This window comes from Globicephala melas, chromosome 18 (genome assembly GCF_963455315.2).
Source record: "Globicephala melas chromosome 18, mGloMel1.2, whole genome shotgun sequence".
Taxonomy (NCBI): domain Eukaryota; kingdom Metazoa; phylum Chordata; class Mammalia; order Artiodactyla; family Delphinidae; genus Globicephala; species Globicephala melas.
In genome coordinates, this window is record NC_083331.1 from 55,267,605 (window position 1) to 55,284,449 (window position 16,845).

At 33.2% G+C, this 16,845-nt stretch overlaps 1 pseudogene; it reads right to left on the bottom strand.

Annotated features, from left to right (window-relative positions):
• Window positions 1-10,188: 10,188 nt before the first annotated feature.
• LOC115853306 (large ribosomal subunit protein eL8 pseudogene) overlaps window positions 10,189-16,845 on the bottom strand; it is a 52,727-nt pseudogene continuing 46,070 nt past the window's right edge.

A 16,845-nucleotide genomic window follows, 5' to 3' on the forward strand; every position in this document is an offset into this window, starting at 1 on the left:
AGCAGCAATGGGGTGCCCAGGCTACCTGCACTTCTGTCTGACTTGGCTACAAATTCAGGGTTCCCACAACCCACTTCTCAGGTCCAATAATTGACTAGAAAGACTCACAGAATTTGGGAAAGTGCTTTACTTACTATTCCTGGTTTGTCATAAAGGATGCAACCCAGAACAGCTAAGTGGAAGAGATACATAGCACAAGTTCTGGAGGGAGAGGCACAGAGCTGCCATGCTCTCTCCAGGGCACAATACCCTCCAAGCACACCCTTGTATTCACCAACCTGGAAGCTCTCCGAACTTCATTGTTTAGAGGTTTTTATGGAAGTTTCCTTACTTATGCTTGCTTCATTAAATCCTTGTCCATTGGTGATTGAACTCTTTTCCCAGCCTCTCTCCTTTCCTTGGAGTTGGGAGAATGTGTATGGGAGTGAAGTTCCACGCCTTGAATCATGGCTTAGTCTTTCTGGTGACCCGCACCCATCCTGATGCTATCTAGGGGCCCAGAGCCACCAGTCATTCATTAGCATGCAAAAGGCATTCTTATGACTTGAGATTCTAAGGGTTTCTGGATCTCATGTCAGGACCCTGGGACAGAGACCAAATATATAGCTGTTGTTACATCACATCTTCACTGTGATTTTACAGCCCTTTTACAACTTTCAATATGGACCCAAACATTTCTGGTTCCAGAATAGGAGGAAGCTGATTATACTTTAATCCATGGGGGGGTTGAAGTTCATTCCTTGCCATAGGTTTATGAACACATTTTTTTGGTTAGTTGTTATTAGAGTCATACATATCCAGTAACGAAAAACCTACCAATCGCTGAGGGTTGGTCTAGCTTGATAGCTTCAATAAGCTCATTACAAAATAATCCAGTATTTGTTGGAAAAACCAGTTTGGTTAGTGTATGTGGTGGTATGAAATGTTATAAACAATGCAGACAAACAGATGAATGAAATGTGATCCCTGATCCTAAAGCATCTATAATGTAATAAAATAGTTTTTCTGTTTATTGAAGAACTAAATCTTCAGAAGATGTCAGTTTTTCTTCTGAAAATTTACCATGGCACCTGGAAGTCAGGCTGATTTCTTTCTCCATCAATATCCTCTCTATCAACCCTCTGACACATTGCAGTGCCTCTCCTTTTTATTTTTGACTTGTGCTTTGATAGTAAGAAAAGTCTTACTTGTTCTAAATATTTTCTTTGTTTTATTGTTATATCTCTTGTATAGTCAACACTGTAAGAGCTGCAATTAGATAACTGAATCTTTTTTATGTAATTGATCATTACTTTCAACTGACCAAATTTCCATTTAATGGACTCCCACATAGTAAACCTTAAAGTGGAAGATATGTGTGCCACATTAGAAATAAAATTTAGAGTTTTTCAGTTGCTCAAAATTTAAAAGGTCAACTTCTGTACAGTCCAGAAAATCTGATGAATATGAATTCAGTAAAACCCTTTATTAGTAGAATAGAAGAAGCACGAAAAGAAACAAGTGTATATAACTGAAGATTATAAATTTATATTTAAGTACAGTTTAAGTAAATGGCATCCTTGTTCAATGACTGCTTTTCTCAATCCATTAAGACTCTCTTCTTGCTACAAAAATAGATCAGCCATTAAATGTCTGAAATGCTGACTTACTGTCTATTAACATAAGGACAAGAGAAAAAATTAAAGACAATTGTTGACAAATATTGTTAAAGAGAAAACTTTCTACTGACTGGGTGGAAAATATTTAGAAAAAGATAACTGAAAATAATGTTTATACAATAGCTAATGTACAGTTAGGGTATAGAATGGGTCAATTATTTTGTTTCAAAAATTCTGAGGTTCAAACTTTCTTATATCAAATTAGTTATTTTATTAAATTTTAGTAGATTATGATTTTTCAGCCTTACTATGAAAAATAAGAACAAATTAAGCAATAAATTGTAAATATGTTCTTAAAACTAGTTATAGTCATTTTGACTAAATTTCCTTTTAAAATTGAGAATGTCTTCCAGTGTATGAGGATTTAATTGTTTATATAGAATTTTTCATTGGTGAGTGAACAGCAGTTTTGGCATGAAGATTATTTTAAGCTGAGACATTTGAGATTCAAAAGATGTAGAAAGAAGTCTTTTGCAAGCTTCCCTTACTTGATTAAAGGCAGAACCTTCTGAGGGGAGGCAACTATATCTCCCCTTCAAGGCAGCTTCACTCTGTAAATCCCCTTTCTGGGGAAGTTTCACCACTAGAAAGAAGAAAGATCTGAGGAGATATTGCATGAGCAAACATTATCACAAACTTCGTAACTTACATTTGTTTACCCAAAAGCTCATTCGCTTCCCCTGCACCACACAATAAGCCCATTTGTTCTTCCCATGTAAGTCTTTTCTCCCCTCTCCCTTTCTCCTAGCTAAGTGGGGATATAAACCCATTTCTCTAGTTACTCAGAGAGCCAGTTCTTTTGTGCACCTTCAAATACACCTGCATATGAATACACTTAACTCCTTTAATCACCTTTAATCAGACTTTTGTTTGTTAACTCCCAGGCCCCTAATCAGTCAAATCTAATGGGGTAGAGGCAAAGTTTTCCTCCCAGCATGGATCAAACTTCTCTTTTATTTTTTAAACTGAACTTCCTCAATTTATAATATGATATTGTCTTAATGTGTTGAAGGTCAATACACAATTTTCAGATGCATATTTTCTTTTCAATCAAGAATAAAGTTTGCAATTTTTAGCACAAATTGATCTAGGAAAAGCATCTTCATAATTATCAAAGCAATAGTGGAATAATATATATAGCCCTGATGAAGTGGTTCTCAAAGTGTGGTTAGTTAGCAACATGCCATCAACTAAGAACTGTTAGCAACATCGCCGTCAACTAAGAACTGTTTAGTAATGTCTCACCCCAGACCTATGGAATCAGAAACTCTAAGTTGGGTCAAGCAATCTGTATTTTAATGGGCTTTCCAAGTGATTCGGATGCATGTCTTCCTCTCTGTCAAGATCTCTTCCCTTTCTCTGTCTCATTAGTTTACAAATCAGGATATGTCAACATTCTTTTAGTTTCTTTAGCTTGGTCAGCAATACGCTAATATCTTCTTCTTGTTTTAAATGGAATTATATTTTTCCATAAAAAACATAAAGTGAAAAAGATTTGCCAAAGATTGCCTTTCTTGTTCACAAGCCCAAATTCCTAAGAGAGAAAGGCAGTTGTCCAAATATCAATATTTTTTTAAATTATAAATTTAAAAAATGTATATGGGGAATCCCTGGTGGCGCAGTGGTTGAGAGTCTGCCTGCCGATGCAGGGGACACGGGTTCGTGCCCCAGTCCGGGAAGATCCCACATGCCACGGAGCGGCTGGGCCCGTGAGCCATGGCCGCTGAGCCTGCGCATCCGGAGCCTGTGCTCCGCAACGGGAGAGGCCACAACAGTGAGAGGTCCACGTACCGCAAAAAAAAAAAATTAAAGTAAATAAAATAAAAATTAAAACTGTATATGCTTTAATCAAACAAGTTTTAAAACCTGCTGCTGACTAAATGAATGGCAGAATTTTGGCAATTTCTGAATTAATGATGTTACAAAAATGTTAGTATCATGGCAGAATTATTGGCAAGTCAGTCTCATCTTGTGCTTTCCTATATTGATCTATAAAATCTGATGTCTTAAAGTTTAAAACTAAATTATAATAAATCATTTTGTACACATTCATTTCAGCCTGTATTCTGAAAATTAATTATATAAGCAGATTTTCCTTTATAGGTGAAATAATCCCCCAATTAAAAATTGCTCAGTTGTGAGCTTAAATTTATAAAGGTATGATTTGTAGTATCTTAGCAAATAAAATTGTAAAGAAGCTAAACTTTGTTTAAAATATTTCTTATGCAACAGGAAAAAATAAAACACTTTGAGCAAATATTTTCTGCCTATAACCAACTTTTCCATAGGAAAATATTTTTAAGGAATAAAAAGAGATAATAAAAGTTCTTATTTGCCTTTTCTAAATCACTAAATGATGTTTCAAGAAATTTATGAATACTAAAATTCATCTCACTTTTCTTTAGACTTCTAGTTGCCAATAAATCATTACAGTATATCAGTGTATCTCTTGTCCCTGTTTTACTCATTGTCTTTTCTGTGTAATGTTCTATTTACCATAGAAAGAAAAAATATTACATCAAAAGAGAAACTGGGGCTTCCCTGATGGTCCAGTGGCTAAGACTCCGCACTCCCAATGCAGGGAGCCTGGGTTCGATCCCTGGTCAGGGAACTATATCCCATATGCCACAACTAAAGATCCCGCATGCCAAAACTAAGACCTGGTGCAGCCAAATAAATAAATAAATATTAAAAGAGAAACTGTATTTAATTAGAAAATACTGCTGAGGTGTGACCTTAACTTAGTTTTTTTTTTAAGAAACAAAGGTTCAGTGTTTTATATGTGACTTGTTTAATTTTCATTCATATCCATGGTAATATTCAAATATAATTATTTCCCTGTCTTCTGAATTTACTGTAGACTTCTAACACCAAGACTGTTGCCCTTCAGGGACCTAAAGTGAATTGTCACTGATGATCTTCAACTTTGCTACAGACATTGTGATTCATATGTCAAGTGATAAATATGCCTATGACCAATAGACATAGTTTTCTGATACAGTTATGCACTCAAATCTGACAGAGATGAGAAATGTTTGCCATTAGAGCAAAATAAAGATGTAGGATTGTTCCCTTTGTGAAGACCACATGTAGCTTGTGAAGTTTTGACGTTTATGAGAAATAAAAGTAGGAACTTTTGAAGGTTTTTAATCACTCTTACAAGGTTTCTTGCTGTTTTCAAACCCTTCAGAATTCGAAATGATCAGATCATACAGGGAATTGATGCTGTAAATCAATGAAAGAAAACAGAAGTTAAAAACCCAGAAGACATGAAATACTTGTGCCTAATACCACTCACACAATTCCTTAATTCCAAACTAGTTCATTACACTATATTTTATTGTAGGAATACTATGACCTGGTGTGATAAAACTGGAAGATTGATCCACAGTGACACACCAGTTTTGGGAAAAGTAAGAAAATACTCTAAGTGTGCATTCAACATATTATCTCTGCCTCTAATATTCCTTGCCTTCTTTAATCCATATTTTTCATGGTCCACCTCTACTTTTTGTGTGTGTACAAACATTCTTTCTCTCAGAAACTTTAATATAATGTATAAAATAACTAGGTTTAATTGTTCCTGTCTGGTTACTAAACTACTAGTAGTAAATAAAATTCAATATGACACTACCAAATAAAGTTTTTAAACATGTGGAAAAAAAGAATCCTTAATGTCTGTTAGGTCACTCATACATATTTTCTTAAAAACTAGAAGTTTATGTTTTGCCTCAAAATATGTAATTTCCCCTCCTTCCCAAAAATAATGTCAATACCAGATAATATTTGACAATTATGACCAAAATATTGTCTTTCAACCAATAGTAAGAATTTAGTTTTCAAGATAGTCATCTGTAGAGCAATATGATATTTCTTCATGTATTCAAAATTTAATTTAAAAATGAAATTCCAGCTTAGAAATAATATACAACCCAAATATACAGAATATAAAGTTATGCAAAATTGGATTAAGTTACTTTCATAATGTATCCAGAACATTATTAGATCATTGTTGTGTAGTTTGTTACAGAGCAAAATTGATGAAATAAATTTAAATATACCACATATTTGTTTAATAAAAATACAAATCAAGACATTTTCTACTTGTATAATATTACTTTTAAAATCTATATTATTCAAAGAAAACTGCTTTCTTCAACTGTGTGAATTTTTCATTATTTTTATGTCTCTATAATGCAACCATTTGACTTAAAGCCTCTTACTAAAGTAGATGATAAATTAAACAAAAATATCCCAAAGCTGTAAATTATATTAAGACTTATTTTGTTCACCTACTTCTTCCTGAAAAAAAAAGAGAAAAACTACATATGCATGCATAATGATTAAATCAAAATATGACTGATAGGGAAGATGACCCATGTGTTTTCCTTTCTGTAAGAGAGTACTGTTAAAGAATAAGCCAAGTGTGATCAGATATCTATATAAAATAAGTATTATTACCATCATTATTATCAACATAGTTATATGGGAGTTATCTGGTGGGATGGACACACAACTAATGAGGTGGTTATATCCCTTTGGGATTGTAGTGTGGTAATAATGTAAAGGAATTATATTTTCTAAAACATTTACTGTTTTGTTTGTAAGAAACTGCATTAAATTTACAATAGGAAAAAACACAAAAGATGAATTGTCTTATGTGTAGCTATAGTTAATTAATCTAATTAATTTCTGAAGAGCATTCTCTTTTATCATTTTGCAAATATTAAATTTCCACATACAAGTAATAAAACAAATTCTACTGCTATAAAATGGTTAGAAATTACTTCAGATAATATTTAGATAAAATATTTTATTTTATTTTCTGTTATTTCTTGAACACTCTTCCAAATACAATGTGATTATTATTTTTCAAGTTTTACATGATGTTCACTTTAAGTATGTGTATATGTATAAGTGCATGCATGTAATATTTTCATCTTTCTTTTTTTTTCTTTTATTCCATGATCCACATAACTGTAGCATAATGTTTCATTACATTGCAGCGAAAAGAAATAGTCAAATGAATATGTTATCAAAATGTACTATACTAACATTTTATATCATGTATAGTATTTAAGAATTTAGAAAATTCTTTTAAATATTTTCTGTCTCCTCTCAAATCAATGGTTTATATTTTACCTATCTCTGCAACTTTTTTGTAAATCCATGCTTATATCTTTAAATCTTCTCTACCTGACTGCCATTGCATTCATTATCTGCAATATAATAAAAAATACATAGCTTATGTAGTAAAGTTTTTAATCTAATAGACCTTGCAGTGGAGGAAAGGACTCCAGTGAATGCCTAGCATATATACTAATATAATTACAAATGTGATTTTTTTTTAAATTAAATTCAAGATTAGGAGAACTCCAAAACTTTAAGCTGAATGTTCTTTCAAAGATGGAACAGAGGTCTGAAAAATGAATGAATGTAACTTAGGGTTGAAAACACAGATTATTTTAAATCTGAGTAAAGTTATGGACATCAGCGCTATCTGTTTACTTGCAAATGTGTCAATTATTTATATACCTTTTTTTTTTTTTTTACTTTTTTTTCATCTTATCCAGTACATGAATGTGTTGTATATTTTCAGTTCGTACTTCTGTGACTGGAAAAATATGCAAGTGCCAAAGTTGGTATACCATATAAAATTTAAATTTCCCATTGAGCAAAATTATCAGAAGTTCATAATTTTTTAAGAACATAGATTATTAGGGGAAAAAGTTTTTTCTTCCAAATTTTATGGTTGCAGTGCATTTATTTTTAATTTGTTGAAACAATCTTGTGAGGCAAGAGTATGTCCAGTATCTTCATTACATGTTATTTCTCAAACTTTATGTGAGTATATGATGTGGGGTTTTCTTTTTATGTACCTCTATTTTGTTTGCTTTTGTGGTTAAAAACACGTAACATAAGATCTGCCCTCTTATTTTTTAAGTGTATCAAACAGTATTGTTATCTGTAGTCACAATGTACCTATAATCCTGTATTCATTGTACAGCAGATCTCTAGTAGTTATTCACCTTGCACAACTGAAACTTATTTAACAGCAATTTCTTGTTTCCGCCTTCCCCCAATGCCAGGCAACCACCATCTTACTCTCTGTTTCTATTAGTGTGACTATTTTAGATACCTCATATAATTGAAATCATGCAATATTTGTCCTCCTGTGACTAGTTTATTTCACTTAGCATAATGTCCTACCAGTTCATCGATGCTGTTGCATATGGCAGGATTTCTTTCCATTTTAAGGCTGAATAATATTTTATTTTTTTCTATATACTACAGTTTCTTTATCCATTTATCCATCTACAGACATGTTTCGATATGTTGAATCATGTGAAAATGCTGCAGTAAACATAGGAGTGCATATATCTCTTCAAGTCCCTGATTTCAGTTCTTTTAAATGTATACCCAGAAATGGGATTGCTGGATTATATGGCAATTGTATTTTTAATTATTTTAGGAACTTCCATACTGTTTTCCATAGTAGCCACAACATTTTACATTCCTACCAACAACGCACAGGATTCTCATTTCTCCACATGCTCACCAACACTTATCTCTTGTTTTTTTGATAATAGCTATCCTAACAAGTGTGAAATGATATCTCACTGTGGTTTTGATTTGTGTTCCTGTGATGATTAGTAATGTTAAATATCTTTTCATATACCTGTTGGCCATTTGTATATCTTTTTTGCAGAAATGTTTATTCAAGTCCTTTTCTCATTTTTTAATTGGATTATTTCTTATTTTGCAATTGAGTTGTAGGAGTTCCTTACATATTTTGTATATTAGCCCCTTATCAGATATATATTTTGCAAATGTTTTCTTCCATTCCTTTGGTTGCCTTTTCAGTCTGTTGATTGTTTCCTTTGCTCTGCAGAATCTTTTCAGTTTGGTATAGTCTTACTTGTCTAATTTTTGTTGTCGCTGTTGTTGCCTTTGATTTTGGTGTCATATACAAGAAATCATTGCCACAACCAACATCATGAAGATTTTCCCTAATTGTCTTCTAGGGGTTTTAGAGTTTCAGGTTCTATGTTTAAATCTTTAAAACATTTGGAGTTGATTTTTGTGTATGGTGTAAGATCAGGTTCCAATTTCATTTTTTGCCTGTAGATATCCAGTTTTCCCAGCATCATTTATTGAAGAGACTGTACTTTCTCCATTGTGTATTTTTGGCACCCTTGTTGAAGATCATTTGACTGTATATGCATGCGATTATATCTGAGGTCTTTATTATGTTACATTGGTCTATACGTCTGTCTTTATGCCAGTATCATACTTTTCAATTACTGTATCTTTGTAATATAATTTGAAATCAGGAATGGTGATCCCTCTCAGTTTTGTTCTTCTTTCTCAGGGTTGCTTTGGCTAAGAGAAGTCTTTTGGGGTTCCATATGAATTTTAGGATTATTTTCTTTTACTTCTGTAAAAAGTACCATTGGGATTTTAATAAGTATTGCATTAAATCTGTAGATCATTTGGGTAGTATGGACATTTTAACAATATTAAGTCTTCTAACCCATGAACATGAGATGTTTTTCCAATTATTTGCTTCTTCTTTAATTTCTTTCATCTATGATTTGTAAATAGGATTGTCTTCTCAATTTCCTTTTTGGATCATTTGTTTTCAGTGTATAGAAGTGCAACTGATTTTTGTATGTTGATGTTGTGTACTGCAACTTTACTGAATTCACTTATTAATTCTAATAGTGTTTGTGTGTGTGTGTGTGTGTGTGTGTGTAATCTTTAGGATTTTCTACAATTATGATGATTTATATGTCCCAAAACAATTTAATATCAGATAATCATTTAAATAGGATAAACATTATTTTATACATATTTCTTCTTTGTGAATTGTCCAATCATAATCATGTCATTTGCACAATTTAATGTATATTTCATAGCATTTATTTGTTATAGTGTATTACTTAGGTTGAATATTATTTCTTTATCTTACACTAAAAAAAACCTTTCTCTAATTTTTATCTGCCTCATGTTTTGCTTTATGGTGTTATTAAATATATCAGATCATTAAAATGCTAGTCTTCTTAAAATTACTTATATATTACATTATGGTTTCTTTCTTTGAAAACATTCTCATAAAAACTGTTTCTATTCCCATGTGATAGTCTCTAAGTAAGGTTTCCAATAATTCATTTTTTCTCTATATGCATGCCACTGTTCACACCAAAAGGTAGTCTTTCTCCTCCTCTTAAACCTTGGTTGGCCTTGTGACTTCCTTTGAAGTGCAGTGCTGAAGGGATAATCTGGACCTCTCAAGACTAGGCCTATTATGTACCATTAGTTTTGTTACCTTTGCTGGTGGCCAGAACTACAGGCAGGAGACTTTCAGTCAAAAGTAGTTAGGCAGAGAGGAAATTATTTTGGACGTTGAAGAAAGAGGAAAATATTATGAATTGGTGGAGCAGTTAGAAGAGATATAGAATGTGTCAATACCTGACAAACTTGTGAATTTGGTATAGATGATTTCTGGTAAGAAATTTAAAACTGCAAATTAACTTTTTGTACCTACCTGTGTGAAGGTGATAGTGGTATAGGTATTCCTGTGGACTAGACTTCCCAACTGGCCTTCCCCTTGATAATGCAGTCAGTAACTCTATCCTATGACACATGGAAGGCAGGTAGACAGCCAGCTCCATGGGATCCATGTCATGTGCAATCAGTACCTTCTGAGTCTTCTTGTTCTCCACCAAAATGGTAGCACTGTTAACCTCTGCTCGAAAAACAGGTGGCCACTGAGAGGGAAAATTCCCTTTGCTTGCAGTTTTCTTCTCAGCCTTGGCAAACAGTCTCTGCTCCTTCTCTTGCTTTATCTCTGATATGTATTTATCGGCCAGCCCAAGCAGTTGAGAAGCTATTTGGTGGCACAAGGCCTGGGTGAACTGGTTAATCATGGGAGGCACTTTTAGCTGCTTATGGTGGATAGCCCTTTGCCACCACAACTGGATGGAGCAGGGGCATTTTACAAAGTAGGTGAGGGCCCTTTGGGGCTAGATGTCCTGTCAAATGCCAAATTATCGGGTCTTTTCTCAAACAGGGGATTTACCACCTTCTTGGCCTCCTGCTTCTTCACGACAGCAGGCACCAGGGCCACTTTCTTCCCCGTGGCCTTCTATCCCTTTGGTATCTTGGGTATCTGGAAGAAAAGTTGTATTCTAATATATAGATGATTTATTTGGAAATTTGAAAAATAACTCTGAATTTTTAAACTTCCCTGTTTGTATAATTTAACATCAATATTTTGATTCATTTTGGATTTATTGATCTTATTTTTCCTAATATTTTGTTTCTTATATTTAAAAAATTCTACATATTTTTTTCCAAATTCTATATATTAAATTTTCCAAAGGTAATAAATTATAAGTTAGTGGTCTGGCTCAACATTGCAATCCTCTTTCTCTCTCTCTTTACACACACTTTATTGTATATTATAATTAATAAATAACATTTTAATTTTTATTTAAATATTACTCATAGAATTATTTATGGCCTTGATGCCTGCTGTTGCATTGAACCAGTCTTGCATAATTTTTTTTTGTTACATACTTGAAATGACTTAAGGTAGATTGTTCATATTTACATATGTTCAGTAAAATTAAAAACACAACTCTATGCAACATTTTATTAAAGTAAATCACAATCTTTTGTCAATGCCTGCATATTTTCTACACAATGCCTGCAAGTTTTCAACAAGGGAAACTTTCTGATGTATTTGAATTTTCTCCTTTAGGTAATAGTCAGTATGTTACAGTGTCAATTTCAAACCAAAATCAGTACGTCTGTGGTCCATAGATAATTTATATATCAATTTATCAGTTACTTGGAGTGAAAAGAGAATATCTTCTTGGAATGAAAGATAACTACTGATGATAATTGATATATACTATAGACATAGAATTTTAAACCATGCTATCTTGAACAATGCTATTGTATTACAATATAGATTTACTATGGTTCTGGGGAGACCATTAATGACACAAGACTGATGGATAATTTTTGAGAACTAACTTATGTTCCTCATTGTTTAATATATGTGGAAATGTCACAGTGTTACTTTTTCTTTAATTACATTAGCTATTTTATTAAAATGTTCAATAAGTTCATCCTGAAAACACTGGATGAGGGATATTTTGACTGTCTAAAAATGCTAAAGGGAAGAGTAATTTGGGGAATTGGTTGAAGATGGGACTTAGGAAGACACAGGTCTCACTTATTCCCAGGGACACACCAAAGTTACAGCTACCTGTGGAATAATTCTCTCTGAAGATAATCAGAGGACCAGCAGAACAGCTCTTCCACAACAAACAATAAAAAGGCCACATTGAGTAAGGTAGGAGAGGAAGAGAGGCAGTCTCCACAGGGCCCCTACCAGTAGAGTAGCGACCCACAAGCAGGAGGGATATCACAAAATATCACAAAAAAGGAGCTTCTTCCTGAAGAATGAGGCATTTGAGACTCACATCAGGTACCCCAACCCTTGGGAACTGCGCTGGAAAGATGAACCCCAAAATAATTTACTTTGAAAAACAATAGGGCTTATGTCCAGGAGACTCAAAAGGCTATAGGAAACTGAGACTCCACTTTTAAAGGGCTCTTCACAGACTCACCCTGGGACCCAGCTCAAAAGCAGCAATTTGGAAATCACCTAGACCATACATGAAGAAGATTCATTAACTAACCTAAAGTGTCTGTCAGAGGGACAGATGTCTCTTGAAACTCTTTCTGGGGATGTAATTGCTTGCAGGTGCCATTTTTTTTCAATCTCCTACTCTGCTAGCTTGAGGCTGGCAGGTGCCATTTATTGATAGTCTCTCTCTACCTTGCTAAGGCTGCTTGCCCTGCCCCAGTGTTACACTATTCCAAAAAATAAAACTGGAGAGAACATTTCCAAACTCATTTAATGGAGGCCTGCATTACCCTGATACCAAACCAGACAAGGATATCACAAAAAATGAAAATTACAGGCCAACATCTCTGATGATCAAAGATGGAAAAATCCTCAAGAAAATATTAGCAAACTGAATTCAAAAATATATTAAAAAGAACATACACCATGATCAAGTGGGATTTATTCCAGAGATGCATGGATGGCTCAACATCTGCAAATCAATCAATATGATACACCATGTTAGCAAAATGAAGGATAAAAATTGTATGATCATTCCAGTAGATTCAGAAAAAAAATTGACAAAATTCAACATCCTTTCATGATATAAACTCTCAACCAACTGGTTACAGAAGGAATGTACTTCAACATAATAAAGGCCATATATGACAAACCCATAGCTAACATTATACTCAACAAGGAAAAACAAAGTTTTTCTTCTATGGTCAGTAACAAGACAAGGATATCACTCTCACCACTTTTATTCAACGGAGTATTGGAAGTCCTAGCCAGAGCAATTAGGCAAGAAAAAGTAATTAAAGTTATCCAAATAAGAAAGAAAGAAGTACAGCTGTCACCATTTGTGGATAGAAAACCCTAAAGACTCCACCAAAAATCTGTTAGAACTAATAAGTGAACTCAATACATTTGTAGGATACAAAATCAATATACAGAAATCTATGGCATTTTTATACACTAGTAATGAATTATCAGAAAGAGAAATTAAGAAAACTATTTCATTTACAACTATGTAAAAAAGAAGAAAATACCTAGGAATAAATTTAATCAAGGTTAAAAACTGCACTGAAAACTATAAGACATTGATGAAAGAAACTAAAGAAGTAACAAATAAGTGGAAGGATGTTCCATGGATTGGAAGAATTATTAAAATGTTCAAACTACCCAAAACAATCTACAGATTCAGTGTACTCCCTATCAAAATTCCAATGGCATATTTCACAGAACTAGAACAAATAATTCTAAAATTTGTGTGGTTTATAAAAGATCCCAAATAGCCAAAACAATCTTGAGAAAGAAGAACAAAGATGAGGTATCAAGTTCCTGATTTCAAACTATACTACAAAGTTATAGTAATCAAAAGTATGGTATTGGCATGACAACAGAAACACAGATCAGTGGAACAGAACAAAGAGCCCAGACATATATGGACAGTTAATTTCCAACAAAGGATCCAGGCATGGACAATGGGGAAAGGACAGTCTCTTCAATAAATGGTGTTGGGAAAACTTGACATGCAAAAGAATGAATCTAGACTACTTTCTTACACCCTACAGAAAAATTAACTTAAAAAGGATTGAATACTTGAATATAAGACCTGAAACCGTAAATTCTTAGAAGAAAACTTATGTGGTAAACTCCTTGACATTGGTCTTAGTGATTATTTTGGGAGGTATGAATCTAAAGGCAAGGGAAACAAAAATAAACATAAGCTGCTACATCAAACTAAAGGGCTTCTGTACATTGAAGGAAATCATCAACAAAATGAAAAGGCAACCCACTGAATGGAAGAAAATAATTGCAAATCATAACCTTGATAAGGGGTTAATATCCAAAATATATTTAAGAAAACAAAACAGTCAGGCATCTCAACAACAAAAAAAGAAACAGCCCATTGAAAATATGGGCAGAGGATCTAAATAGAAATTTTTTCAAAGAATACATACAAATGGCCAACAGGCACATGAAGAGATGTTCAACATTACTAAATACCAGGGAAATACAAATCGAAACCACAATGAGATAACATCTCACACCTGTTAGAATGGCTGTTATCAGAAAGATAAGAAATAACAAATGTTGAAGAGGATGTGGAAAATAGAGAAATCTCATATACTATTTGTTGGAATGTAAACTTGTATAGCCACCATTGAAAATGATTCGGAAATTTCTCAAAATTTAAAAATAGAACTACCATATGATCAAGCTTTTCCATTTCTGGATATTTACCTGGAAAATGTGAAAACACTAATTTGAAAAAATATATACATCCATGTTCATTGCAGCATTATTTACAATAACCAAGCTAAGGAAACAAGCTAAATGTTCATAAATGGATGCATAGATAAAAAAGATGTGAGCCATATATATATATATACACACACACATATACATGTAATGGAATACTACACAACCATAAAAAGAAGGAAGTCTTGTCATTTGCAACAAAATGGAAGGACTTTGAGGGTATTATACAATGTGAAGTAACTCAGACGGAGAAAGACAAATACCATATGTTTTCACTTATATGTGGAATCTGAAAACAAACAGACGAAACAAATCAAAAACAAACTTATAGATAGAGAGACTGGTGGTTACCAAGGGAGAAGGAGGTAGAGGGGTAGCAAAAGCATAGGGAGTCAGTTGTATGGTGATGGATGATAATTAGTAGACTTTTGGTGGTGATCAATTTGAGGTGTATCCAAATATCAAATTATAATATTATACACCTGAAACTAATATAAGGTTATATACCAATTTTAACTCAATTTTTTTAAAAAATGTAATTTGGCAAAGGATTATCAAAATAGAAAGACAACCTAAAGGATTTAAGGTAAATCCCAAAGTGACAAACATATAGCTACAGTTTTATTTCTGCCTATATGCCAAACTGAAAATGGAGATGTATACTGATTAAACTACTGAAGAGCTTATACACTAAAATTTCTTCAGGCTGTTGTTATACTACAATGAATGCCCACAGTTCAAAACACATTATAATGTACTTGGAAAATTCTTCCTATCACAGAATATATTGAGAGTGATATATATATATATATATATGTATATATATATATATACACATATATATATGTGTATATATATATATTTGTATTTTATTTATTTTTATGCCACAGATTTGGATATAGCTAAAAATGACAAAATTAGTATTAGGATTCAAATATATAAAAAATAAAATGAACAGAAGTTACCTTTCTTGCCCTTTCAAATGATATCTTATTGTAAGAGGATGTGAATACATTCAGAGGTAATCTAATATGCATTTCATTATTCACAAAATTCCAATAAATTATGTATCTTTCCTCTAGTGTGACATTAGCTTCTTAACGAAATGAAGCACATCTTTCTGTGCAAATATGTAGAACAAATATCTGATACTTGCTAGGTTTTATATTTTTTATTAACTAATTTAAATGAGTAATTTTTATGGTTAAATAGTGACTTTTATACATACATAATCAAGAAATTCCAACATTCACAGGACTGGATTTCAGAATTTTAGGATCAATGACTACTTCTCTCCATTTCCCCCCGTTTTAATGGGAATGCCTGTAGATGTTCCCACGTGACTGTTCAACTGCTGCATGTTGATTTGTTGGGGAGGGGCTGGAAAACTTGTCTCTATATTTTACAGTTAACTGGTTTCTTTCATTACAGAGAACTACACACAAAGAGCCTCATCCATATCTAGATCCAATCTTGTTAGGTGATAAGATTATAGACTTAGAGCAAAATCTTGAATGGGATCAGTGTCTCGTGAATGTCTCATTAGAAGGAGAATCAATGTATTTTGCATGTGGGAAGGATATAAACAACTAGAGTCCAGAGGGTGATCTGTGGGGAACAGATGCTAGGGTTGCACACATGATCTCTAGCTCTTGGTGTTCACATCCTTGTGTGATCCTCTTCTGAGTGTGGACAGGGCCTATGACTTGCTGGTAACGAGTAGAATAAGGCAAGATGATGGGTGCATGTTTTTACATGTTCACGATTAGGTTATGTAAGGCTGTAAACTGTGTTGCTACAATAATTTCTCTTCCTTGCTGGTTTTGCAGAAGGTAGCTGCCATGTTGTGTGTGAGTTGCATGGCAAGTTGCTAAAAGTGGCTTCCAAGGAACACCCAGCAAGAAAATGGGGTTTTTAGTTCCACAGCCTTCTAAGTAACTGAATCCTGCCCACATGAAAGCTTATAAGTGGATCATTTCAGAGTAAAGTGTCAGATGAGACCACAGCATCAGCCAACACAGTAATTGCATCCTTATGAGAATTTGAATTAACTAAGTCATGCCCAAACTCTTAAAGCTTTAGACACTATGATATAATAATAATAATAATGTGTTGTCATAAACACTAAGTCTGTGTTAATATTGTTATGTCACAATAGATAACTAATACAGAGGAATTTTATAATGATTCAGAAATCATTCTTAATCTCTAGATTGCCATCATGGAGAAAAAACACAATTATTTCAATCAAACCTCTTCTTTCACTTCTTAGAAAATTAT